The sequence below is a fragment of the Brachyhypopomus gauderio genome, unplaced genomic scaffold (genome assembly GCF_052324685.1).
Source record: "Brachyhypopomus gauderio isolate BG-103 unplaced genomic scaffold, BGAUD_0.2 sc130, whole genome shotgun sequence".
Classification (NCBI taxonomy): Eukaryota; Metazoa; Chordata; class Actinopteri; order Gymnotiformes; family Hypopomidae; genus Brachyhypopomus; species Brachyhypopomus gauderio.
In genome coordinates this window covers 61,589-84,314 of record NW_027506951.1, presented here as the reverse complement: position 1 = coordinate 84,314, position 22,726 = coordinate 61,589, and the positions used below count along the sequence as shown (strand labels likewise).

The window sequence follows — 22,726 nt, the reverse complement described above, 5'->3', positions numbered from 1 at the left end:
ACTCTGAGTCTAAGCTGTGAGAATTCATAGCACACCAATAAACCCATGCTGATATTGGAACATTTGTAACGTGCAGGGTGTTAAAAGGCTGGACGATAAAACGTAAGCGTTCATCTACTTATTCAGAATGGCAGGAGAAGAAAGAAGATCAAGTAGTGACATATCCTGCCAGGATGCCTTTTGCAAAGTGTTGTATGTGACTGTGTGCTGAGGCGAGGTTGAAGAGGAAGCTGCTTTTATCAGACTGGAAATGATGATTCTTGCCTCTTCCAATTCAACATGAATTCACCTTCTTTCGTGAAAAAGTCGGCAAACACTTCTTCTTAGAGGTGGTGTTGCCGAGTGGTCTAAGGCGCTGGATTTAAGCTCCATTCTCTTCGGAGGCGTGGGTTCAAATCCCACTGCTACCAAGTGGAGTTTTACAAACACTCCCGGTCAGTTGTGCCCCTGCCAAATCACTTGTCTATGTGAAAAGAAGAAAACGAGTAGCGAAAAGAAAGAAGAAGCAGCAACTCATCCATCATCAAGTCATCCTTTCCAAGTCCCTTTAAATGCCATCTGCAGGGGTTTTAACTTGCTGTTCATATTTTTGTTGCTTAATATTTCATATAGCTAAATGATATGCAAGTCATTTATGACACATAAGCAGCAGCAATCCACTCAAGATGGGCCTTTTAATTATCCAAGGAGTTCAAGCAGGTATGTCAAAATGGGAACGGTGCTGTGTCCCTCCAAGAAAACGACTTGATACAAGTATGCTATGTACACTACCAGATTGTCATGTACTCTGAGTCTAAGCTGTGAGAATTCATAGCACACCAATAAACCCATGCTGATATTGGAACATTTGTAACGTGCAGGGTGTTAAAAGGCTGGACGATAAAACGTAAGCGTTCATCTACTTATTCAGAATGGCAGGAGAAGAAAGAAGATCAAGTAGTGACATATCCTGCCAGGATGCCTTTTGCAAAGTGTTGTATGTGACTGTGTGCTGAGGCGAGGTTGAAGAGGAAGCTGCTTTTATCAGACTGGAAATGATGATTCTTGCCTCTTCCAATTCAACATGAATTCACCTTCTTTCGTGAAAAAGTCGGCAAACACTTCTTCTTAGAGGTGGTGTTGCCGAGTGGTCTAAGGCGCTGGATTTAAGCTCCATTCTCTTCGGAGGCGTGGGTTCAAATCCCACTGCTACCAAGTGGAGTTTTACAAACACTCCCGGTCAGTTGTGCCCCTGCCAAATCACTTGTCTATGTGAAAAGAAGAAAACGAGTAGCGAAAAGAAAGAAGAAGCAGCAACTCATCCATCATCAAGTCATCCTTTCCAAGTCCCTTTAAATGCCATCTGCAGGGGTTTTAACTTGCTGTTCATATTTTTGTTGCTTAATATTTCATATAGCTAAATGATATGCAAGTCATTTATGACACATAAGCAGCAGCAATCCACTCAAGATGGGCCTTTTAATTATCCAAGGAGTTCAAGCAGGTATGTCAAAATGGGAACGGTGCTGTGTCCCTCCAAGAAAACGACTTGATACAAGTATGCTATGTACACTACCAGATTGTCATGTACTCTGAGTCTAAGCTGTGAGAATTCATAGCACACCAATAAACCCATGCTGATATTGGAACATTTGTAACGTGCAGGGTGTTAAAAGGCTGGACGATAAAACGTAAGCGTTCATCTACTTATTCAGAATGGCAGGAGAAGAAAGAAGATCAAGTAGTGACATATCCTGCCAGGATGCCTTTTGCAAAGTGTTGTATGTGACTGTGTGCTGAGGCGAGGTTGAAGAGGAAGCTGCTTTTATCAGACTGGAAATGATGATTCTTGCCTCTTCCAATTCAACATGAATTCACCTTCTTTCGTGAAAAAGTCGGCAAACACTTCTTCTTAGAGGTGGCGTTGCCGAGTGGTCTAAGGCGCTGGATTTAAGCTCCATTCTCTTCAGAGGTGTGGGTTCAAATCCCACTGCTACCAAGTGGAGTTTTGCAAACACTCACGGTCAGTTGTGCCCCTGCCAAATCACTTGTCTATGTGAAAAGAAGAAAACGAGTAGCGAAAAGAAAGAACAAGCAGCAAGTCATCCTTTCCAAGTCCCTTTAAATGCCATCTGCAGGGGATTTAACTTGCTGTTCATATTTTTGTTGCTTAATATTTCATATAGCTAAATGATATGCAAGTCATTAATGACACATAAGCAGCAGCAATCCACTCAAGATGGGCCTTTTAATTATCCAAGGAGTTCAAGCAGGTATGTCAAAATGGGAACGGTGCTGTGTCCCTCCAAGAAAACGACTTGATACAAGTATGCTATGTACACTACCAGATTGTCATGTACTCTGAGTCTAAGTTGTGAGAATTCATAGCACACCAATAAACCCATGCTGATATTGGAACATTTGTAATGTGCAGGGTGTTAAAAGGCCGGACGATAAAACTTAAGCGTTCATCTACTTATTCAGAATGGCAGGAGAAAAAAGAAGATCAAGTAGTGACATATCCTGCCAGGATGCCTTTTGCAAAGTGTTGTATGTGACTGTGTGCTGAGGCGAGGTTGAAGAGGAAGCTGCTTTTATCAGACTGGAAATGATGATTCTTGCCTCTTCCAATTCAACATGAATTCACCTTCTTTCGTGAAAAAGTCGGCAAACACTTCTTCTTAGAGGTGGCGTTGCCGAGTGGTCTAAGGCACTGGATTTAAGCTCCATTCTCTTCGGAGGCGTGGGTTCAAATCCCACTGCTACCAAGTGGAGTTTTACAAACACTCCCGGTCAGTTGTGCCCCTGCCAAATCACTTGTCTATGTGAAAAGAAGAAAACGAGTAGCGAAAAGAAAGAAGAAGCAGCAACTCATCCATCATCAAGTCATCCTTTCCAAGTCCCTTTAAATGCCATCTGCAGGGGTTTTAACTTGCTGTTCATATTTTTGTTGCTTAATATTTCATATAGCTAAATGATATGCAAGTCATTTATGACACATAAGCAGCAGCAATCCACTCAAGATGGGCCTTTTAATTATCCAAGGAGTTCAAGCAGGTATGTCAAAATGGGAACGGTGCTGTGTCCCTCCAAGAAAACGACTTGATACAAGTATGCTATGTACACTACCAGATTGTCATGTACTCTGAGTCTAAGCTGTGAGAATTCATAGCACACCAATAAACCCATGCTGATATTGGAACATTTGTAACGTGCAGGGTGTTAAAAGGCTGGACGATAAAACGTAAGCGTTCATCTACTTATTCAGAATGGCAGGAGAAGAAAGAAGATCAAGTAGTGACATATCCTGCCAGGATGCCTTTTGCAAAGTGTTGTATGTGACTGTGTGCTGAGGCGAGGTTGAAGAGGAAGCTGCTTTTATCAGACTGGAAATGATGATTCTTGCCTCTTCCAATTCAACATGAATTCACCTTCTTTCGTGAAAAAGTCGGCAAACACTTCTTCTTAGAGGTGGCGTTGCCGAGTGGTCTAAGGCGCTGGATTTAAGCTCCATTCTCTTCAGAGGTGTGGGTTCAAATCCCACTGCTACCAAGTGGAGTTTTACAAACACTCCCGGTCAGTTGTGCCCCTGCCAAATCACTTGTCTATGTGAAAAGAAGAAAACGAGTAGCGAAAAGAAAGAAGAAGCAGCAACTCATCCATCATCAAGTCATCCTTTCCAAGTCCCTTTAAATGCCATCTGCAGGGGTTTTAACTTGCTGTTCATATTTTTGTTGCTTAATATTTCATATAGCTAAATGATATGCAAGTCATTTATGACACATAAGCAGCAGCAATCCACTCAAGATGGGCCTTTTAATTATCCAAGGAGTTCAAGCAGGTATGTCAAAATGGGAACGGTGCTGTGTCCCTCCAAGAAAACGACTTGATACAAGTATGCTATGTACACTACCAGATTGTCATGTACTCTGAGTCTAAGCTGTGAGAATTCATAGCACACCAATAAACCCATGCTGATATTGGAACATTTGTAACGTGCAGGGTGTTAAAAGGCTGGACGATAAAACGTAAGCGTTCATCTACTTATTCAGAATGGCAGGAGAAGAAAGAAGATCAAGTAGTGACATATCCTGCCAGGATGCCTTTTGCAAAGTGTTGTATCTGACTGTGTGCTGAGGCGAGGTTGAAGAGGAAGCTGCTTTTATCCGACTGGAAATGATGATTCTTGCCTCTTCCAATTCAACATAAATTCACCTTCTTTCGTGAAAAAGTCGGCAAAGACTTCTTCATAGAGGTAGCATGGCCGAGTGGTCTAAGGCGCTGGATTTAAGCTCAATTCTCTTCGGAGGCGTGGGTTCAAATCCCACCGCTATCAAGTGGAGTTTTACAAACACTCACGGTCAGTTATGCCCCTGCCAAATCACTTGTCTATGTGAAAAGAAGAAAACGAGTAGCGAAAAGAAAGAACAAGCAGCAAGTCATCCTTTCCAAGTCCCTTTAAATGCCATCTGCAGGGGATTTAACTTGCTGTTCCTATTTTTGTTGCTTAATATTTCATATCGCTAAATGATATGCAAGTCATTTATGACACATAAGCAGCAGCAATCCACTCAAGATGGGCCTTTTAATTATCCAAGGAGTTCAAGCAGGTATGTCAAAATGGGAACGGTGCTGTGTCCCTCCAAGAAAACGACTTGATACAAGTATGCTATGTACACTACCAGATTGTCATGTACTCTGAGTCTAAGCTGTGAGAATTCATAGCACACCAATAAACCCATGCTGATATTGGAACATTTGTAACGTGCAGGGTGTTAAAAGGCTGGACGATAAAACGTAAGCGTTCATCTACTTATTCAGAATGGCAGGAGAAGAAAGAAGATCAAGTAGTGACATATCCTGCCAGGATGCCTTTTGCAAAGTGTTGTATGTGACTGTGTGCTGAGGCGAGGTTGAAGAGGAAGCTGCTTTTATCAGACTGGAAATGATGATTCTTGCCTCTTCCAATTCAACATGAATTCACCTTCTTTCGTGAAAAAGTCGGCAAACACTTCTTCTTAGAGGTGGCGTTGCCGAGTGGTCTAAGGCGCTGGATTTAAGCTCCATTCTCTTCAGAGGTGTGGGTTCAAATCCCACTGCTACCAAGTGGAGTTTTACAAACACTCCCGGTCAGTTGTGCCCCTGCCAAATCACTTGTCTATGTGAAAAGAAGAAAACGAGTAGCGAAAAGAAAGAAGAAGCAGCAACTCATCCATCATCAAGTCATCCTTTCCAAGTCCCTTTAAATGCCATCTGCAGGGGTTTTAACTTGCTGTTCATATTTTTGTTGCTTAATATTTCATATAGCTAAATGATATGCAAGTCATTTATGACACATAAGCAGCAGCAATCCACTCAAGATGGGCCTTTTAATTATCCAAGGAGTTCAAGCAGGTATGTCAAAATGGGAACGGTGCTGTGTCCCTCCAAGAAAACGACTTGATACAAGTATGCTATGTACACTACCAGATTGTCATGTACTCTGAGTCTAAGCTGTGAGAATTCATAGCACACCAATAAACCCATGCTGATATTGGAACATTTGTAACGTGCAGGGTGTTAAAAGGCTGGACGATAAAACGTAAGCGTTCATCTACTTATTCAGAATGGCAGGAGAAGAAAGAAGATCAAGTAGTGACATATCCTGCCAGGATGCCTTTTGCAAAGTGTTGTATCTGACTGTGTGCTGAGGCGAGGTTGAAGAGGAAGCTGCTTTTATCCGACTGGAAATGATGATTCTTGCCTCTTCCAATTCAACATAAATTCACCTTCTTTCGTGAAAAAGTCGGCAAAGACTTCTTCATAGAGGTAGCATGGCCGAGTGGTCTAAGGCGCTGGATTTAAGCTCAATTCTCTTCGGAGGCGTGGGTTCAAATCCCACCGCTATCAAGTGGAGTTTTACAAACACTCACGGTCAGTTATGCCCCTGCCAAATCACTTGTCTATGTGAAAAGAAGAAAACGAGTAGCGAAAAGAAAGAACAAGCAGCAAGTCATCCTTTCCAAGTCCCTTTAAATGCCATCTGCAGGGGATTTAACTTGCTGTTCCTATTTTTGTTGCTTAATATTTCATATCGCTAAATGATATGCAAGTCATTTATGACACATAAGCAGCAGCAATCCACTCAAGATGGGCCTTTTAATTATCCAAGGAGTTCAAGCAGGTATGTCAAAATGGGAACGGTGCTGTGTCCCTCCAAGAAAACGACTTGATACAAGTATGCTATGTACACTACCAGATTGTCATGTACTCTGAGTCTAAGCTGTGAGAATTCATAGCACACCAATAAACCCATGCTGAAATTGGAACATTTGTAATGTGCAGGGTGTTAAAAGGCCGGACGATAAAACGTAAGCGTTCATCTACTTATTCAGAATGGCAGGAGAAGAAAGAAGATCAAGTAGTGACATATCCTGCCAGGATGCCTTTTGCAAAGTGTTGTATGTGACTGTGTGCTGAGGCGAGGTTGAAGAGGAAGCTGCTTTTATCAGACTGGAAATGATGATTCTTGCCTCTTCCAATTCAACATGAATTCACCTTCTTTCGTGAAAAAGTCGGCAAACACTTCTTCTTAGAGGTGGCGTTGCCGAGTGGTCTAAGGCGCTGGATTTAAGCTCCATTCTCTTCGGAGGCGTGGGTTCAAATCCCACTGCTACCAAGTGGAGTTTTACAAACACTCACGGTCAGTTGTGCCCCTGCCAAATCACTTGTCTATGTGAAAAGAAGAAAACGAGTAGCGAAAAGAAAGAAGAAGCAGCAACTCATCCATCATCAAGTCATCCTTTCCAAGTCCCTTTAAATGCCATCTGCAGGGGTTTTAACTTGCTGTTCATATTTTTGTTGCTTAATATTTCATATAGCTAAATGATATGCAAGTCATTTATGACACATAAGCAGCAGCAATCCACTCAAGATGGGCCTTTTAATTATCCAAGGAGTTCAAGCAGGTATGTCAAAATGGGAATGGTGCTGTGTCCCTCCAAGAAAACGACTTGATACAAGTATGCTAAGTACACTACCAGATTGTCATGTACTCTGAGTCTAAGCTGTGAGAATTCATAGCACACCAATAAACCCATGCTGAAATTGGAACATTTGTAATGTGCAGGGTGTTAAAAGGCCGGACGATAAAACTTAAGCGTTCATCTACTTATTCAGAATGGCAGGAGAAGAAAGAAGATCAAGTAGTGACATATCCTGCCAGGATGCCTTTTGCAAAGTGTTGTATGTGACTGTGTGCTGAGGCGAGGTTGAAGAGGAAGCTGCTTTTATCAGACTGGAAATGATGATTCTTGCCTCTTCCAATTCAACATAAATTCACCTTCTTTCGTGAAAAAGTCGGCAAAGACTTCTTCAAAGAGGTAGCGTGGCCGAGTGGTCTAAGGCGCTGGATTTAAGCTCCATTCTCTTCGGAGGCGTGGGTTCAAATCCCACCGCTACCAAGTGGAGTTTTACAAACACTCACGGTCAGTTGTGCCCCTGCCAAATCACTTGTCTATGTGAAAAGAAGAAAACGAGTAGCGAAAAGAAAGAAGAAGCAGCAATTCATCCATCATCGTCATCCTTTCCAAGTCCCTTTAAAAGCCATCTGCAGGGGTTTTAACTTGCTGTTCATATTTTTGTTGCTTAATATTTCATATAGCTAAATGATATGCAAGTCATTAATGACACATAAGCAGCAGCAATCCACTCAAGATGGGCCTTTTAATTATCCAAGGAGTTCAAGCTGGTATGTCAAAATGGGAACGGTGCTGTGTCCCTCCAAGAAAACGACTTGATACAAGTATGCTAAGTACACTACCAGATTGTCATGTACTCTGAGTCTAAGCTGTGAGAATTCATAGCACACCAATAAACCCATGCTGAAATTGGAACATTTGTAATGTGCAGGGTGTTAAAAGGCCGGACGATAAAACGTAAGCGTTCATCTACTTATTCAGAATGGCAGGAGAAGAAAGAAGATCAAGTAGTGACATATCCTGCCAGGATGCCTTTTGCAAAGTGTTGTATGTGACTGTGTGCTGAGGCAAGGTTGAAGAGGAAGCTGCTTTTATCAGACTGGAAATGATGATTCTTGCCTCTTCCAATTCAACATAAATTCACCTTCTTTCGTGAAAAAGTCGGCAAACACTTCTTCATAGAGGTAGCGTGGCCGAGTGGTCTAAGGCGCTGGATTTAAGCTCCATTCTCTTCGGAGGCGTGGGTTCAAATCCCACCGCTACCAAGTGGAGTTTTATAAACACTCACGGTCAGTTGTGCCCCTGCCAAATCACTTGTCTATGTGAAAAGAAGAAAACGAGTAGCGAAAAGAAAGAAGAAGCAGCAACTCATCCATCATCGTCATCCTTTCCAAGTCCCTTTAAATGCCATCTGCAGGGGTTTTAACTTGCTGTTCATATTTTTGTTGCTTAATATTTCATATAGCTAAATGATATGCAAGTCATTAATGACACATAAGCAGCAGCAATCCATTCAAGATGGCCCTTTTAATTATCCAAGGAGTTCAAGCTGGTATGTCAAAATGGGAACGGTGCTGTGTCCCTCCACGAAAACGACTTGATACAGATATGCTATGTACACTACCAGATTGTCATGTACTCTGAGTCTAAGCTGTGAGAATTCCTAGCACACCAATAAACCCATGCTGAAATTGGAACAATTGTAATGTGCAGGGTGTTAAAAGGCCGGACGATAAAACGTAAGCGTTCATCTACTTATTCAGAATGGCAGGAGAAGAAAGAAGATCAAGTAGTGACATATCCTGCCAGGATGCCTTTTGCAAAGTGTTGTATGTGACTGTGTGCTGAGGCGAGGTTGAAGAGGAAGCTGCTTTTATCAGACTGGAAATGATGATTCTTGCCTCTTCCAATTCAACATAAATTCACCTTCTTTCGTGAAAAAGTCGGCAAAGACTTCTTCAAAGAGGTAGCGTGGCCGAGTGGTCTAAGGCGCTGGATTTAAGCTCCATTCTCTTCGGAGGCGTGGGTTCAAATCCCACCGCTACCAAGTGGAGTTTTACAAACACTCACGGTCAGTTGTGCCCCTGCCAAATCACTTGTCTATGTGAAAAGAAGAAAACGAGTAGCGAAAAGAAAGAAGAAGCAGCAATTCATCCATCATCGTCATCCTTTCCAAGTCCCTTTAAATGCCATCTGCAGGGGTTTTAACTTGCTGTTCATATTTTTGTTGCTTAATATTTCATATAGCTAAATGATATGCAAGTCATTTATGACACATAAGCAGCAGCAATCCACTCAAGATGGGCCTTTTAATTATCCAAGGAGTTCAAGCAGGTATGTCAAAATGGGAACGGTGCTGTGTCCCTCCAAGAAAACGACTTGATACAAGTATGCTATGTACACTACCAGATTGTCATGTACTCTGAGTCTAAGCTGTGAGAATTCATAGCACACCAATAAACCCATGCTGATATTGGAACATTTGTAACGTGCAGGGTGTTAAAAGGCTGGACGATAAAACGTAAGCGTTCATCTACTTATTCAGAATGGCAGGAGAAGAAAGAAGATCAAGTAGTGACATATCCTGCCAGGATGCCTTTTGCAAAGTGTTGTATGTGACTGTGTGCTGAGGCGAGGTTGAAGAGGAAGCTGCTTTTATCAGACTGGAAATGATGATTCTTGCCTCTTCCAATTCAACATGAATTCACCTTCTTTCGTGAAAAAGTCGGCAAACACTTCTTCTTAGAGGTGGTGTTGCCGAGTGGTCTAAGGCGCTGGATTTAAGCTCCATTCTCTTCGGAGGCGTGGGTTCAAATCCCACTGCTACCAAGTGGAGTTTTACAAACACTCCCGGTCAGTTGTGCCCCTGCCAAATCACTTGTCTATGTGAAAAGAAGAAAACGAGTAGCGAAAAGAAAGAAGAAGCAGCAACTCATCCATCATCAAGTCATCCTTTCCAAGTCCCTTTAAATGCCACCTGCAGGGGTTTTAACTTGCTGTTCATATTTTTGTTGCTTAATATTTCATATAGCTAAATGATATGCAAGTCATTTATGACACATAAGCAGCAGCAATCCACTCAAGATGGGCCTTTTAATTATCCAAGGAGTTCAAGCAGGTATGTCAAAATGGGAACGGTGCTGTGTCCCTCCAAGAAAACGACTTGATACAAGTATGCTATGTACACTACCAGATTGTCATGTACTCTGAGTCTAAGCTGTGAGAATTCATAGCACACCAATAAACCCATGCTGATATTGGAACATTTGTAACGTGCAGGGTGTTAAAAGGCTGGACGATAAAACGTAAGCGTTCATCTACTTATTCAGAATGGCAGGAGAAGAAAGAAGATCAAGTAGTGACATATCCTGCCAGGATGCCTTTTGCAAAGTGTTGTATGTGACTGTGTGCTGAGGCGAGGTTGAAGAGGAAGCTGCTTTTATCAGACTGGAAATGATGATTCTTGCCTCTTCCAATTCAACATGAATTCACCTTCTTTCGTGAAAAAGTCGGCAAACACTTCTTCTTAGAGGTGGCGTTGCCGAGTGGTCTAAGGCGCTGGATTTAAGCTCCATTCTCTTCAGAGGCGTGGGTTCAAATCCCACTGCTACCAAGTGGAGTTTTACAAACACTCACGGTCAGTTGTGCCCCTGCCAAATCACTTGTCTATGTGAAAAGAAGAAAACGAGTAGCGAAAAGAAAGAAGAAGCAGCAACTCATCCATCATCAAGTCATCCTTTCCAAGTCCCTTTAAATGCCATCTGCAGGGGTTTTAACTTGCTGTTCATATTTTTGTTGCTTAATATTTCATATAGCTAAATGATATGCAAGTCATTTATGACACATAAGCAGCAGCAATCCACTCAAGATGGGCCTTTTAATTATCCAAGGAGTTCAAGCAGGTATGTCAAAATGGGAATGGTGCTGTGTCCCTCCAAGAAAACGACTTGATACAAGTATGCTATGTACACTACCAGATTGTCATGTACTCTGAGTCTAAGTTGTGAGAATTCATAGCACACCAATAAACCCATGCTGATATTGGAACATTTGTAACGTGCAGGGTGTTAAAAGGCCGGACGATAAAACTTAAGCGTTCATCTACTTATTCAGAATGGCAGGAGAAAAAAGAAGATCAAGTAGTGACATATCCTGCCAGGATGCCTTTTGCAAAGTGTTGTATGTGACTGTGTGCTGAGGCGAGGTTGAAGAGGAAGCTGCTTTTATCCGACTGGAAATGATGATTCTTGCCTCTTCCAATTCAAAATAAATTCACCTTCTTTCGTGAAAAAGTCGGCAAAGACTTCTTTATAGAGGTAGCGTGGCCGAGTGGTCTAAGGCGCTGGATTTAAGCTCCAATCTCTTCGGAGGCGTGGGTTCAAATCCCACCGCTACCAAGTGGAGTTTTGCAAACACTCACGGTCAGTTGTGCCCCTGCCAAATCACTTGTCTATGTGAAAAGAAGAAAACGAGTAGCGAAAAGAAAGAACAAGCAGCAAGTCATCCTTTCCAAGTCCCTTTAAATGCCATCTGCAGGGGATTTAACTTGCTGTTCATATTTTTGTTGCTTAATATTTCATATAGCTAAATGATATGCAAGTCATTAATGACACATAAGCAGCAGCAATCCACTCAAGATGGGCCTTTTAATTATCCAAGGAGTTCAAGCAGGTATGTCAAAATGGGAACGGTGCTGTGTCCCTCCAAGAAAACGACTTGATACAAGTATGCTATGTACACTACCAGATTGTCATGTACTCTGAGTCTAAGTTGTGAGAATTCATAGCACACCAATAAACCCATGCTGATATTGGAACATTTGTAATGTGCAGGGTGTTAAAAGGCCGGACGATAAAACTTAAGCGTTCATCTACTTATTCAGAATGGCAGGAGAAAAAAGAAGATCAAGTAGTGACATATCCTGCCAGGATGCCTTTTGCAAAGTGTTGTATGTGACTGTGTGCTGAGGCGAGGTTGAAGAGGAAGCTGCTTTTATCAGACTGGAAATGATGATTCTTGCCTCTTCCAATTCAACATGAATTCACCTTCTTTCGTGAAAAAGTCGGCAAACACTTCTTCTTAGAGGTGGCGTTGCCGAGTGGTCTAAGGCACTGGATTTAAGCTCCATTCTCTTCGGAGGCGTGGGTTCAAATCCCACTGCTACCAAGTGGAGTTTTACAAACACTCCCGGTCAGTTGTGCCCCTGCCAAATCACTTGTCTATGTGAAAAGAAGAAAACGAGTAGCGAAAAGAAAGAAGAAGCAGCAACTCATCCATCATCAAGTCATCCTTTCCAAGTCCCTTTAAATGCCATCTGCAGGGGTTTTAACTTGCTGTTCATATTTTTGTTGCTTAATATTTCATATAGCTAAATGATATGCAAGTCATTTATGACACATAAGCAGCAGCAATCCACTCAAGATGGGCCTTTTAATTATCCAAGGAGTTCAAGCAGGTATGTCAAAATGGGAACGGTGCTGTGTCCCTCCAAGAAAACGACTTGATACAAGTATGCTATGTACACTACCAGATTGTCATGTACTCTGAGTCTAAGCTGTGAGAATTCATAGCACACCAATAAACCCATGCTGATATTGGAACATTTGTAACGTGCAGGGTGTTAAAAGGCTGGACGATAAAACGTAAGCGTTCATCTACTTATTCAGAATGGCAGGAGAAGAAAGAAGATCAAGTAGTGACATATCCTGCCAGGATGCCTTTTGCAAAGTGTTGTATCTGACTGTGTGCTGAGGCGAGGTTGAAGAGGAAGCTGCTTTTATCCGACTGGAAATGATGATTCTTGCCTCTTCCAATTCAACATAAATTCACCTTCTTTCGTGAAAAAGTCGGCAAAGACTTCTTCATAGAGGTAGCATGGCCGAGTGGTCTAAGGCGCTGGATTTAAGCTCAATTCTCTTCGGAGGCGTGGGTTCAAATCCCACCGCTATCAAGTGGAGTTTTACAAACACTCACGGTCAGTTATGCCCCTGCCAAATCACTTGTCTATGTGAAAAGAAGAAAACGAGTAGCGAAAAGAAAGAACAAGCAGCAAGTCATCCTTTCCAAGTCCCTTTAAATGCCATCTGCAGGGGATTTAACTTGCTGTTCCTATTTTTGTTGCTTAATATTTCATATCGCTAAATGATATGCAAGTCATTTATGACACATAAGCAGCAGCAATCCACTCAAGATGGGCCTTTTAATTATCCAAGGAGTTCAAGCAGGTATGTCAAAATGGGAACGGTGCTGTGTCCCTCCAAGAAAACGACTTGATACAAGTATGCTATGTACACTACCAGATTGTCATGTACTCTGAGTCTAAGCTGTGAGAATTCATAGCACACCAATAAACCCATGCTGAAATTGGAACATTTGTAATGTGCAGGGTGTTAAAAGGCCGGACGATAAAACGTAAGCGTTCATCTACTTATTCAGAATGGCAGGAGAAGAAAGAAGATCAAGTAGTGACATATCCTGCCAGGATGCCTTTTGCAAAGTGTTGTATGTGACTGTGTGCTGAGGCGAGGTTGAAGAGGAAGCTGCTTTTATCAGACTGGAAATGATGATTCTTGCCTCTTCCAATTCAACATGAATTCACCTTCTTTCGTGAAAAAGTCGGCAAACACTTCTTCTTAGAGGTGGCGTTGCCGAGTGGTCTAAGGCGCTGGATTTAAGCTCCATTCTCTTCGGAGGCGTGGGTTCAAATCCCACTGCTACCAAGTGGAGTTTTACAAACACTCACGGTCAGTTGTGCCCCTGCCAAATCACTTGTCTATGTGAAAAGAAGAAAACGAGTAGCGAAAAGAAAGAAGAAGCAGCAACTCATCCATCATCAAGTCATCCTTTCCAAGTCCCTTTAAATGCCATCTGCAGGGGTTTTAACTTGCTGTTCATATTTTTGTTGCTTAATATTTCATATAGCTAAATGATATGCAAGTCATTTATGACACATAAGCAGCAGCAATCCACTCAAGATGGGCCTTTTAATTATCCAAGGAGTTCAAGCAGGTATGTCAAAATGGGAATGGTGCTGTGTCCCTCCAAGAAAACGACTTGATACAAGTATGCTAAGTACACTACCAGATTGTCATGTACTCTGAGTCTAAGCTGTGAGAATTCATAGCACACCAATAAACCCATGCTGAAATTGGAACATTTGTAATGTGCAGGGTGTTAAAAGGCCGGACGATAAAACTTAAGCGTTCATCTACTTATTCAGAATGGCAGGAGAAGAAAGAAGATCAAGTAGTGACATATCCTGCCAGGATGCCTTTTGCAAAGTGTTGTATGTGACTGTGTGCTGAGGCGAGGTTGAAGAGGAAGCTGCTTTTATCAGACTGGAAATGATGATTCTTGCCTCTTCCAATTCAACATAAATTCACCTTCTTTCGTGAAAAAGTCGGCAAAGACTTCTTCAAAGAGGTAGCGTGGCCGAGTGGTCTAAGGCGCTGGATTTAAGCTCCATTCTCTTCGGAGGCGTGGGTTCAAATCCCACCGCTACCAAGTGGAGTTTTACAAACACTCACGGTCAGTTGTGCCCCTGCCAAATCACTTGTCTATGTGAAAAGAAGAAAACGAGTAGCGAAAAGAAAGAAGAAGCAGCAATTCATCCATCATCGTCATCCTTTCCAAGTCCCTTTAAAAGCCATCTGCAGGGGTTTTAACTTGCTGTTCATATTTTTGTTGCTTAATATTTCATATAGCTAAATGATATGCAAGTCATTAATGACACATAAGCAGCAGCAATCCACTCAAGATGGGCCTTTTAATTATCCAAGGAGTTCAAGCTGGTATGTCAAAATGGGAACGGTGCTGTGTCCCTCCAAGAAAACGACTTGATACAAGTATGCTAAGTACACTACCAGATTGTCATGTACTCTGAGTCTAAGCTGTGAGAATTCATAGCACACCAATAAACCCATGCTGAAATTGGAACATTTGTAATGTGCAGGGTGTTAAAAGGCCGGACGATAAAACGTAAGCGTTCATCTACTTATTCAGAATGGCAGGAGAAGAAAGAAGATCAAGTAGTGACATATCCTGCCAGGATGCCTTTTGCAAAGTGTTGTATGTGACTGTGTGCTGAGGCAAGGTTGAAGAGGAAGCTGCTTTTATCAGACTGGAAATGATGATTCTTGCCTCTTCCAATTCAACATAAATTCACCTTCTTTCGTGAAAAAGTCGGCAAACACTTCTTCATAGAGGTAGCGTGGCCGAGTGGTCTAAGGCGCTGGATTTAAGCTCCATTCTCTTCGGAGGCGTGGGTTCAAATCCCACCGCTACCAAGTGGAGTTTTATAAACACTCACGGTCAGTTGTGCCCCTGCCAAATCACTTGTCTATGTGAAAAGAAGAAAACGAGTAGCGAAAAGAAAGAAGAAGCAGCAACTCATCCATCATCGTCATCCTTTCCAAGTCCCTTTAAATGCCATCTGCAGGGGTTTTAACTTGCTGTTCATATTTTTGTTGCTTAATATTTCATATAGCTAAATGATATGCAAGTCATTAATGACACATAAGCAGCAGCAATCCATTCAAGATGGCCCTTTTAATTATCCAAGGAGTTCAAGCTGGTATGTCAAAATGGGAACGGTGCTGTGTCCCTCCACGAAAACGACTTGATACAGATATGCTATGTACACTACCAGATTGTCATGTACTCTGAGTCTAAGCTGTGAGAATTCCTAGCACACCAATAAACCCATGCTGAAATTGGAACAATTGTAATGTGCAGGGTGTTAAAAGGCCGGACGATAAAACGTAAGCGTTCATCTACTTATTCAGAATGGCAGGAGAAGAAAGAAGATCAAGTAGTGACATATCCTGCCAGGATGCCTTTTGCAAAGTGTTGTATGTGACTGTGTGCTGAGGCGAGGTTGAAGAGGAAGCTGCTTTTATCAGACTGGAAATGATGATTCTTGCCTCTTCCAATTCAACATAAATTCACCTTCTTTCGTGAAAAAGTCGGCAAAGACTTCTTCAAAGAGGTAGCGTGGCCGAGTGGTCTAAGGCGCTGGATTTAAGCTCCATTCTCTTCGGAGGCGTGGGTTCAAATCCCACCGCTACCAAGTGGAGTTTTACAAACACTCACGGTCAGTTGTGCCCCTGCCAAATCACTTGTCTATGTGAAAAGAAGAAAACGAGTAGCGAAAAGAAAGAAGAAGCAGCAATTCATCCATCATCGTCATCCTTTCCAAGTCCCTTTAAAAGCCATCTGCAGGGGTTTTAACTTGCTCTTCATATTTTTGTTGCTTAATATTTCATATAGCTAAATGATATGCAAGTCATTAATGACACATAAGCAGCAGCAATCCACTCAAGATGGGCCTTTTAATTATCCAAGGAGTTCAAGCTGGTATGTCAAAATGGGAACGGTGCTGTGTCCCTCCAAGAAAACGACTTGATACAAGTATGCTAAGTACACTACCAGATTGTCATGTACTCTGAGTCTAAGCTGTGAGAATTCATAGCACACCAATAAACCCATGCTGAAATTGGAACATTTGTAATGTGCAGGGTGTTAAAAGGCCGGACGATAAAACGTAAGCGTTCATCTACTTATTCAGAATGGCAGGAGAAGAAAGAAGATCAAGTAGTTACATATCCTGCCAGGATGCCTTTTGCAAAGTGTTGTATGTGACTGTGTGCTGAGGCGAGGTTGAAGAGGAAGCTGCTTTTATCAGACTGGAAATGATGATTCTTGCCTCTTCCAATTCAAAATAAATTCACCTTCTTTCGTGAAAAAGTCGGCAAATACATCTTCATAGAGGTAGCGTGGCCGAGTGGTCTAAGGCGCTGGATTTAAGCTCCAATCTCTTCGGAGGCGTGGGTTCAAATCCCACCGCTACCAAGTGGAGTTTTACAAACACTCACGGTCAGTTGTGCCCCTGCCAAATCACTTGTCTATGTGAAAAGAAGAAAACGAGTAGCGAAAAGAAAGAAGAAGCAGCAACTCATCCATCATCAAGTCATCCTTTCCAAGTCCCTTTAAATGCCATCTGCAGGGGTTTTAACTTGCTGTTCATATTTTTGTTGCTTAATATTTCATATAGCTAAATGATATGCAAGTCATTAATGACACATAAGCAGCAGCAATCCACTCAAGATGGGCCTTTTAATTATCCAAGGAGTTCAAGCAGGTATGTCAAAATGGGAACGGTGCTGTGTCCCTCCAAGAAAACGACTTGATACAAGTATGCTATGTACACTACCAGATTGTCATGTACTCTGAGTCTAAGCTGTGAGAATTCATAGCACACCAATAAACCCATGCTGATATTGGAACATTTGTAACGTGCAGGGTGTTAAAAGGCTGGACGATAAAACGTAAGCGTTCATCTACTTATTCAGAATGGCAGGAGAAGAAAGAAGATCAAGTAGTGACATATCCTGCCAGGATGCCTTTTGCAAAGTGTTGTATCTGACTGTGTGCTGAGGCGAGGTTGAAGAGGAAGCTGCTTTTATCCGACTGGAAATGATGATTCTTGCCTCTTCCAATTCAACATAAATTCACCTTCTTTCGTGAAAAAGTCGGCAAAGACTTCTTCATAGAGGTAGCATGGCCGAGTGGTCTAAGGCGCTGGATTTAAGCTCAATTCTCTTCGGAGGCGTGGGTTCAAATCCCACCGCTATCAAGTGGAGTTTTACAAACACTCACGGTCAGTTATGCCCCTGCCAAATCACTTGTCTATGTGAAAAGAAGAAAACGAGTAGCGAAAAGAAAGAACAAGCAGCAAGTCATCCTTTCCAAGTCCCTTTAAATGCCATCTGCAGGGGATTTAACTTGCTGTTCCTATTTTTGTTGCTTAATATTTCATATCGCTAAATGATATGCAAGTCATTTATGACACATAAGCAGCAGCAATCCACTCAAGATGGGCCTTTTAATTATCCAAGGAGTTCAAGCAGGTATGTCAAAATGGGAACGGTGCTGTGTCCCTCCAAGAAAACGACTTGATACAAGTATGCTATGTACACTACCAGATTGTCATGTACTCTGAGTCTAAGCTGTGAGAATTCATAGCACACCAATAAACCCATGCTGAAATTGGAACATTTGTAATGTGCAGGGTGTTAAAAGGCCGGACGATAAAACGTAAGCGTTCATCTACTTATTCAGAATGGCAGGAGAAGAAAGAAGATCAAGTAGTGACATATCCTGCCAGGATGCCTTTTGCAAAGTGTTGTATGTGACTGTGTGCTGAGGCGAGGTTGAAGAGGAAGCTGCTTTTATCAGACTGGAAATGATGATTCTTGCCTCTTCCAATTCAACATGAATTCACCTTCTTTCGTGAAAAAGTCGGCAAACACTTCTTCTTAGAGGTGGCGTTGCCGAGTGGTCTAAGGCGCTGGATTTAAGCTCCATTCTCTTCGGAGGCATGGGTTCAAATCCCACTGCTACCAAGTGGAGTTTTACAAACACTCCCGGTCAGTTGTGCCCCTGCCAAATCACTTGTCTATGTGAAAAGAAGAAAACGAGTAGCGAAAAGAAAGAAGAAGCAGCAACTCATCCATCATCAAGTCATCCTTTCCAAGTCCCTTTAAATGCCATCTGCAGGGGTTTTAACTTGCTGTTCATATTTTTGTTGCTTAATATTTCATATAGCTAAATGATATGCAAGTCATTTATGACACATAAGCAGCAGCAATCCACTCAAGATGGGCCTTTTAATTATCCAAGGAGTTCAAGCAGGTATGTCAAAATGGGAACGGTGCTGTGTCCCTCCAAGAAAACGACTTGATACAAGTATGCTATGTACACTACCAGATTGTCATGTACTCTGAGTCTAAGCTGTGAGAATTCATAGCACACCAATAAACCCATGCTGATATTGGAACATTTGTAACGTGCAGGGTGTTAAAAGGCTGGACGATAAAACGTAAGCGTTCATCTACTTATTCAGAATGGCAGGAGAAGAAAGAAGATCAAGTAGTGATATATCCTGCCAGGATGCCTTTTGCAAAGTGTTGTATGTGACTGTGTGCTGAGGCGAGGTTGAAGAGGAAGCTGCTTTTATCAGACTGGAAATGATGATTCTTGCCTCTTCCAATTCAACATGAATTCACCTTCTTTCGTGAAAAAGTCGGCAAACACTTCTTCTTAGAGGTGGCGTTGCCGAGTGGTCTAAGGCGCTGGATTTAAGCTCCATTCTCTTCAGAGGCGTGGGTTCAAATCCCACTGCTACCAAGTGGAGTTTTACAAACACTCACGGTCAGTTGTGCCCCTGCCAAATCACTTGTCTATGTGAAAAGAAGAAAACGAGTAGCGAAAAGAAAGAAGAAGCAGCAACTCATCCATCATCAAGTCATCCTTTCCAAGTCCCTTTAAATGCCATCTGCAGGGGTTTTAACTTGCTGTTCATATTTTTGTTGCTTAATATTTCATATAGCTAAATGATATGCAAGTCATTTATGACACATAAGCAGCAGCAATCCACTCAAGATGGGCCTTTTAATTATCCAAGGAGTTCAAGCAGGTATGTCAAAATGGGAATGGTGCTGTGTCCCTCCAAGAAAACGACTTGATACAAGTATGCTATGTACACTACCAGATTGTCATGTACTCTGAGTCTAAGTTGTGAGAATTCATAGCACACCAATAAACCCATGCTGATATTGGAACATTTGTAACGTGCAGGGTGTTAAAAGGCCGGACGATAAAACTTAAGCGTTCATCTACTTATTCAGAATGGCAGGAGAAAAAAGAAGATCAAGTAGTGACATATCCTGCCAGGATGCCTTTTGCAAAGTGTTGTATGTGACTGTGTGCTGAGGCGAGGTTGAAGAGGAAGCTGCTTTTATCCGACTGGAAATGATGATTCTTGCCTCTTCCAATTCAAAATAAATTCACCTTCTTTCGTGAAAAAGTCGGCAAAGACTTCTTTATAGAGGTAGCGTGGCCGAGTGGTCTAAGGCGCTGGATTTAAGCTCCAATCTCTTCGGAGGCGTGGGTTCAAATCCCACCGCTACCAAGTGGAGTTTTGCAAACACTCACGGTCAGTTGTGCCCCTGCCAAATCACTTGTCTATGTGAAAAGAAGAAAACGAGTAGCGAAAAGAAAGAACAAGCAGCAAGTCATCCTTTCCAAGTCCCTTTAAATGCCATCTGCAGGGGATTTAACTTGCTGTTCATATTTTTGTTGCTTAATATTTCATATAGCTAAATGATATGCAAGTCATTAATGACACATAAGCAGCAGCAATCCACTCAAGATGGGCCTTTTAATTATCCAAGGAGTTCAAGCAGGTATGTCAAAATGGGAACGGTGCTGTGTCCCTCCAAGAAAACGACTTGATACAAGTATGCTATGTACACTACCAGATTGTCATGTACTCTGAGTCTAAGTTGTGAGAATTCATAGCACACCAATAAACCCATGCTGATATTGGAACATTTGTAATGTGCAGGGTGTTAAAAGGCCGGACGATAAAACTTAAGCGTTCATCTACTTATTCAGAATGGCAGGAGAAAAAAGAAGATCAAGTAGTGACATATCCTGCCAGGATGCCTTTTGCAAAGTGTTGTATGTGACTGTGTGCTGAGGCGAGGTTGAAGAGGAAGCTGCTTTTATCAGACTGGAAATGATGATTCTTGCCTCTTCCAATTCAACATGAATTCACCTTCTTTCGTGAAAAAGTCGGCAAACACTTCTTCTTAGAGGTGGCGTTGCCGAGTGGTCTAAGGCACTGGATTTAAGCTCCATTCTCTTCGGAGGCGTGGGTTCAAATCCCACTGCTACCAAGTGGAGTTTTACAAACACTCCCGGTCAGTTGTGCCCCTGCCAAATCACTTGTCTATGTGAAAAGAAGAAAACGAGTAGCGAAAAGAAAGAAGAAGCAGCAACTCATCCATCATCAAGTCATCCTTTCCAAGTCCCTTTAAATGCCATCTGCAGGGGTTTTAACTTGCTGTTCATATTTTTGTTGCTTAATATTTCATATAGCTAAATGATATGCAAGTCATTTATGACACATAAGCAGCAGCAATCCACTCAAGATGGGCCTTTTAATTATCCAAGGAGTTCAAGCAGGTATGTCAAAATGGGAACGGTGCTGTGTCCCTCCAAGAAAACGACTTGATACAAGTATGCTATGTACACTACCAGATTGTCATGTACTCTGAGTCTAAGCTGTGAGAATTCATAGCACACCAATAAACCCATGCTGATATTGGAACATTTGTAACGTGCAGGGTGTTAAAAGGCTGGACGATAAAACGTAAGCGTTCATCTACTTATTCAGAATGGCAGGAGAAGAAAGAAGATCAAGTAGTGACATATCCTGCCAGGATGCCTTTTGCAAAGTGTTGTATCTGACTGTGTGCTGAGGCGAGGTTGAAGAGGAAGCTGCTTTTATCCGACTGGAAATGATGATTCTTGCCTCTTCCAATTCAACATAAATTCACCTTCTTTCGTGAAAAAGTCGGCAAAGACTTCTTCATAGAGGTAGCATGGCCGAGTGGTCTAAGGCGCTGGATTTAAGCTCAATTCTCTTCGGAGGCGTGGGTTCAAATCCCACCGCTATCAAGTGGAGTTTTACAAACACTCACGGTCAGTTATGCCCCTGCCAAATCACTTGTCTATGTGAAAAGAAGAAAACGAGTAGCGAAAAGAAAGAACAAGCAGCAAGTCATCCTTTCCAAGTCCCTTTAAATGCCATCTGCAGGGGATTTAACTTGCTGTTCCTATTTTTGTTGCTTAATATTTCATATCGCTAAATGATATGCAAGTCATTTATGACACATAAGCAGCAGCAATCCACTCAAGATGGGCCTTTTAATTATCCAAGGAGTTCAAGCAGGTATGTCAAAATGGGAACGGTGCTGTGTCCCTCCAAGAAAACGACTTGATACAAGTATGCTATGTACACTACCAGATTGTCATGTACTCTGAGTCTAAGCTGTGAGAATTCATAGCACACCAATAAACCCATGCTGAAATTGGAACATTTGTAATGTGCAGGGTGTTAAAAGGCCGGACGATAAAACGTAAGCGTTCATCTACTTATTCAGAATGGCAGGAGAAGAAAGAAGATCAAGTAGTGACATATCCTGCCAGGATGCCTTTTGCAAAGTGTTGTATGTGACTGTGTGCTGAGGCGAGGTTGAAGAGGAAGCTGCTTTTATCAGACTGGAAATGATGATTCTTGCCTCTTCCAATTCAACATGAATTCACCTTCTTTCGTGAAAAAGTCGGCAAACACTTCTTCTTAGAGGTGGCGTTGCCGAGTGGTCTAAGGCGCTGGATTTAAGCTCCATTCTCTTCGGAGGCGTGGGTTCAAATCCCACTGCTACCAAGTGGAGTTTTACAAACACTCACGGTCAGTTGTGCCCCTGCCAAATCACTTGTCTATGTGAAAAGAAGAAAACGAGTAGCGAAAAGAAAGAAGAAGCAGCAACTCATCCATCATCAAGTCATCCTTTCCAAGTCCCTTTAAATGCCATCTGCAGGGGTTTTAACTTGCTGTTCATATTTTTGTTGCTTAATATTTCATATAGCTAAATGATATGCAAGTCATTTATGACACATAAGCAGCAGCAATCCACTCAAGATGGGCCTTTTAATTATCCAAGGAGTTCAAGCAGGTATGTCAAAATGGGAATGGTGCTGTGTCCCTCCAAGAAAACGACTTGATACAAGTATGCTATGTACACTACCAGATTGTCATGTACTCTGAGTCTAAGTTGTGAGAATTCATAGCACACCAATAAACCCATGCTGATATTGGAACATTTGTAACGTGCAGGGTGTTAAAAGGCCGGACGATAAAACTTAAGCGTTCATCTACTTAT

General features: G+C 42.1%; 28 non-coding genes across 28 annotated transcripts; all 28 read left to right on the top strand.

Annotated features, from left to right (window-relative positions):
• The first annotated feature begins 328 nt into the window (after nucleotides 1-328).
• Nucleotides 329-410, top strand: trnal-uaa (transfer RNA leucine (anticodon UAA)). Its single transcript has one exon. It is a non-coding gene; the product is annotated as a tRNA-Leu (tRNA).
• Nucleotides 411-1,112: 702 nt separating this feature from the next.
• trnal-uaa (transfer RNA leucine (anticodon UAA)) lies at nucleotides 1,113-1,194 on the top strand. The gene has a single exon. It is a non-coding gene; the product is annotated as a tRNA-Leu (tRNA).
• Nucleotides 1,195-1,896: 702 nt separating this feature from the next.
• Nucleotides 1,897-1,978, top strand: trnal-uaa (transfer RNA leucine (anticodon UAA)). Its single transcript is given in 2 exon segments — nucleotides 1,897-1,934; nucleotides 1,944-1,978. It is a non-coding gene; the product is annotated as a tRNA-Leu (tRNA).
• Nucleotides 1,979-2,665: 687 nt separating this feature from the next.
• Nucleotides 2,666-2,747, top strand: trnal-uaa (transfer RNA leucine (anticodon UAA)). The gene has a single exon. It is a non-coding gene; the product is annotated as a tRNA-Leu (tRNA).
• A 702-nt stretch (nucleotides 2,748-3,449) lies between these two features.
• Nucleotides 3,450-3,531, top strand: trnal-uaa (transfer RNA leucine (anticodon UAA)). The gene is given in 2 exon segments: nucleotides 3,450-3,487; nucleotides 3,497-3,531. It is a non-coding gene; the product is annotated as a tRNA-Leu (tRNA).
• Nucleotides 3,532-4,233: 702 nt separating this feature from the next.
• trnal-uaa (transfer RNA leucine (anticodon UAA)) lies at nucleotides 4,234-4,315 on the top strand. The gene is given in 2 exon segments: nucleotides 4,234-4,271; nucleotides 4,281-4,315. It is a non-coding gene; the product is annotated as a tRNA-Leu (tRNA).
• Nucleotides 4,316-5,002: 687 nt separating this feature from the next.
• trnal-uaa (transfer RNA leucine (anticodon UAA)) lies at nucleotides 5,003-5,084 on the top strand. Its single transcript is given in 2 exon segments — nucleotides 5,003-5,040; nucleotides 5,050-5,084. It is a non-coding gene; the product is annotated as a tRNA-Leu (tRNA).
• A 702-nt stretch (nucleotides 5,085-5,786) lies between these two features.
• Nucleotides 5,787-5,868, top strand: trnal-uaa (transfer RNA leucine (anticodon UAA)). The gene is given in 2 exon segments: nucleotides 5,787-5,824; nucleotides 5,834-5,868. It is a non-coding gene; the product is annotated as a tRNA-Leu (tRNA).
• Nucleotides 5,869-6,555: 687 nt separating this feature from the next.
• trnal-uaa (transfer RNA leucine (anticodon UAA)) lies at nucleotides 6,556-6,637 on the top strand. Its single transcript has one exon. It is a non-coding gene; the product is annotated as a tRNA-Leu (tRNA).
• Nucleotides 6,638-7,339: 702 nt separating this feature from the next.
• Nucleotides 7,340-7,421, top strand: trnal-uaa (transfer RNA leucine (anticodon UAA)). Its single transcript has one exon. It is a non-coding gene; the product is annotated as a tRNA-Leu (tRNA).
• Nucleotides 7,422-8,121: 700 nt separating this feature from the next.
• Nucleotides 8,122-8,203, top strand: trnal-uaa (transfer RNA leucine (anticodon UAA)). Its single transcript has one exon. It is a non-coding gene; the product is annotated as a tRNA-Leu (tRNA).
• Nucleotides 8,204-8,903: 700 nt separating this feature from the next.
• On the top strand, nucleotides 8,904-8,985 carry trnal-uaa (transfer RNA leucine (anticodon UAA)). Its single transcript has one exon. It is a non-coding gene; the product is annotated as a tRNA-Leu (tRNA).
• A 700-nt stretch (nucleotides 8,986-9,685) lies between these two features.
• trnal-uaa (transfer RNA leucine (anticodon UAA)) lies at nucleotides 9,686-9,767 on the top strand. The gene has a single exon. It is a non-coding gene; the product is annotated as a tRNA-Leu (tRNA).
• A 702-nt stretch (nucleotides 9,768-10,469) lies between these two features.
• Nucleotides 10,470-10,551, top strand: trnal-uaa (transfer RNA leucine (anticodon UAA)). The gene is given in 2 exon segments: nucleotides 10,470-10,507; nucleotides 10,517-10,551. It is a non-coding gene; the product is annotated as a tRNA-Leu (tRNA).
• A 702-nt stretch (nucleotides 10,552-11,253) lies between these two features.
• On the top strand, nucleotides 11,254-11,335 carry trnal-uaa (transfer RNA leucine (anticodon UAA)). Its single transcript has one exon. It is a non-coding gene; the product is annotated as a tRNA-Leu (tRNA).
• Nucleotides 11,336-12,022: 687 nt separating this feature from the next.
• On the top strand, nucleotides 12,023-12,104 carry trnal-uaa (transfer RNA leucine (anticodon UAA)). Its single transcript has one exon. It is a non-coding gene; the product is annotated as a tRNA-Leu (tRNA).
• Nucleotides 12,105-12,806: 702 nt separating this feature from the next.
• Nucleotides 12,807-12,888, top strand: trnal-uaa (transfer RNA leucine (anticodon UAA)). The gene is given in 2 exon segments: nucleotides 12,807-12,844; nucleotides 12,854-12,888. It is a non-coding gene; the product is annotated as a tRNA-Leu (tRNA).
• Nucleotides 12,889-13,575: 687 nt separating this feature from the next.
• Nucleotides 13,576-13,657, top strand: trnal-uaa (transfer RNA leucine (anticodon UAA)). Its single transcript has one exon. It is a non-coding gene; the product is annotated as a tRNA-Leu (tRNA).
• Nucleotides 13,658-14,359: 702 nt separating this feature from the next.
• Nucleotides 14,360-14,441, top strand: trnal-uaa (transfer RNA leucine (anticodon UAA)). Its single transcript has one exon. It is a non-coding gene; the product is annotated as a tRNA-Leu (tRNA).
• Nucleotides 14,442-15,141: 700 nt separating this feature from the next.
• On the top strand, nucleotides 15,142-15,223 carry trnal-uaa (transfer RNA leucine (anticodon UAA)). Its single transcript has one exon. It is a non-coding gene; the product is annotated as a tRNA-Leu (tRNA).
• A 700-nt stretch (nucleotides 15,224-15,923) lies between these two features.
• Nucleotides 15,924-16,005, top strand: trnal-uaa (transfer RNA leucine (anticodon UAA)). Its single transcript has one exon. It is a non-coding gene; the product is annotated as a tRNA-Leu (tRNA).
• Nucleotides 16,006-16,705: 700 nt separating this feature from the next.
• Nucleotides 16,706-16,787, top strand: trnal-uaa (transfer RNA leucine (anticodon UAA)). The gene has a single exon. It is a non-coding gene; the product is annotated as a tRNA-Leu (tRNA).
• Nucleotides 16,788-17,489: 702 nt separating this feature from the next.
• On the top strand, nucleotides 17,490-17,571 carry trnal-uaa (transfer RNA leucine (anticodon UAA)). Its single transcript is given in 2 exon segments — nucleotides 17,490-17,527; nucleotides 17,537-17,571. It is a non-coding gene; the product is annotated as a tRNA-Leu (tRNA).
• A 1,471-nt stretch (nucleotides 17,572-19,042) lies between these two features.
• On the top strand, nucleotides 19,043-19,124 carry trnal-uaa (transfer RNA leucine (anticodon UAA)). The gene is given in 2 exon segments: nucleotides 19,043-19,080; nucleotides 19,090-19,124. It is a non-coding gene; the product is annotated as a tRNA-Leu (tRNA).
• A 702-nt stretch (nucleotides 19,125-19,826) lies between these two features.
• On the top strand, nucleotides 19,827-19,908 carry trnal-uaa (transfer RNA leucine (anticodon UAA)). Its single transcript has one exon. It is a non-coding gene; the product is annotated as a tRNA-Leu (tRNA).
• Nucleotides 19,909-20,595: 687 nt separating this feature from the next.
• Nucleotides 20,596-20,677, top strand: trnal-uaa (transfer RNA leucine (anticodon UAA)). The gene has a single exon. It is a non-coding gene; the product is annotated as a tRNA-Leu (tRNA).
• Nucleotides 20,678-21,379: 702 nt separating this feature from the next.
• Nucleotides 21,380-21,461, top strand: trnal-uaa (transfer RNA leucine (anticodon UAA)). The gene is given in 2 exon segments: nucleotides 21,380-21,417; nucleotides 21,427-21,461. It is a non-coding gene; the product is annotated as a tRNA-Leu (tRNA).
• A 687-nt stretch (nucleotides 21,462-22,148) lies between these two features.
• On the top strand, nucleotides 22,149-22,230 carry trnal-uaa (transfer RNA leucine (anticodon UAA)). Its single transcript has one exon. It is a non-coding gene; the product is annotated as a tRNA-Leu (tRNA).
• The last annotated feature ends 496 nt before the right edge of the window (nucleotides 22,231-22,726 follow it).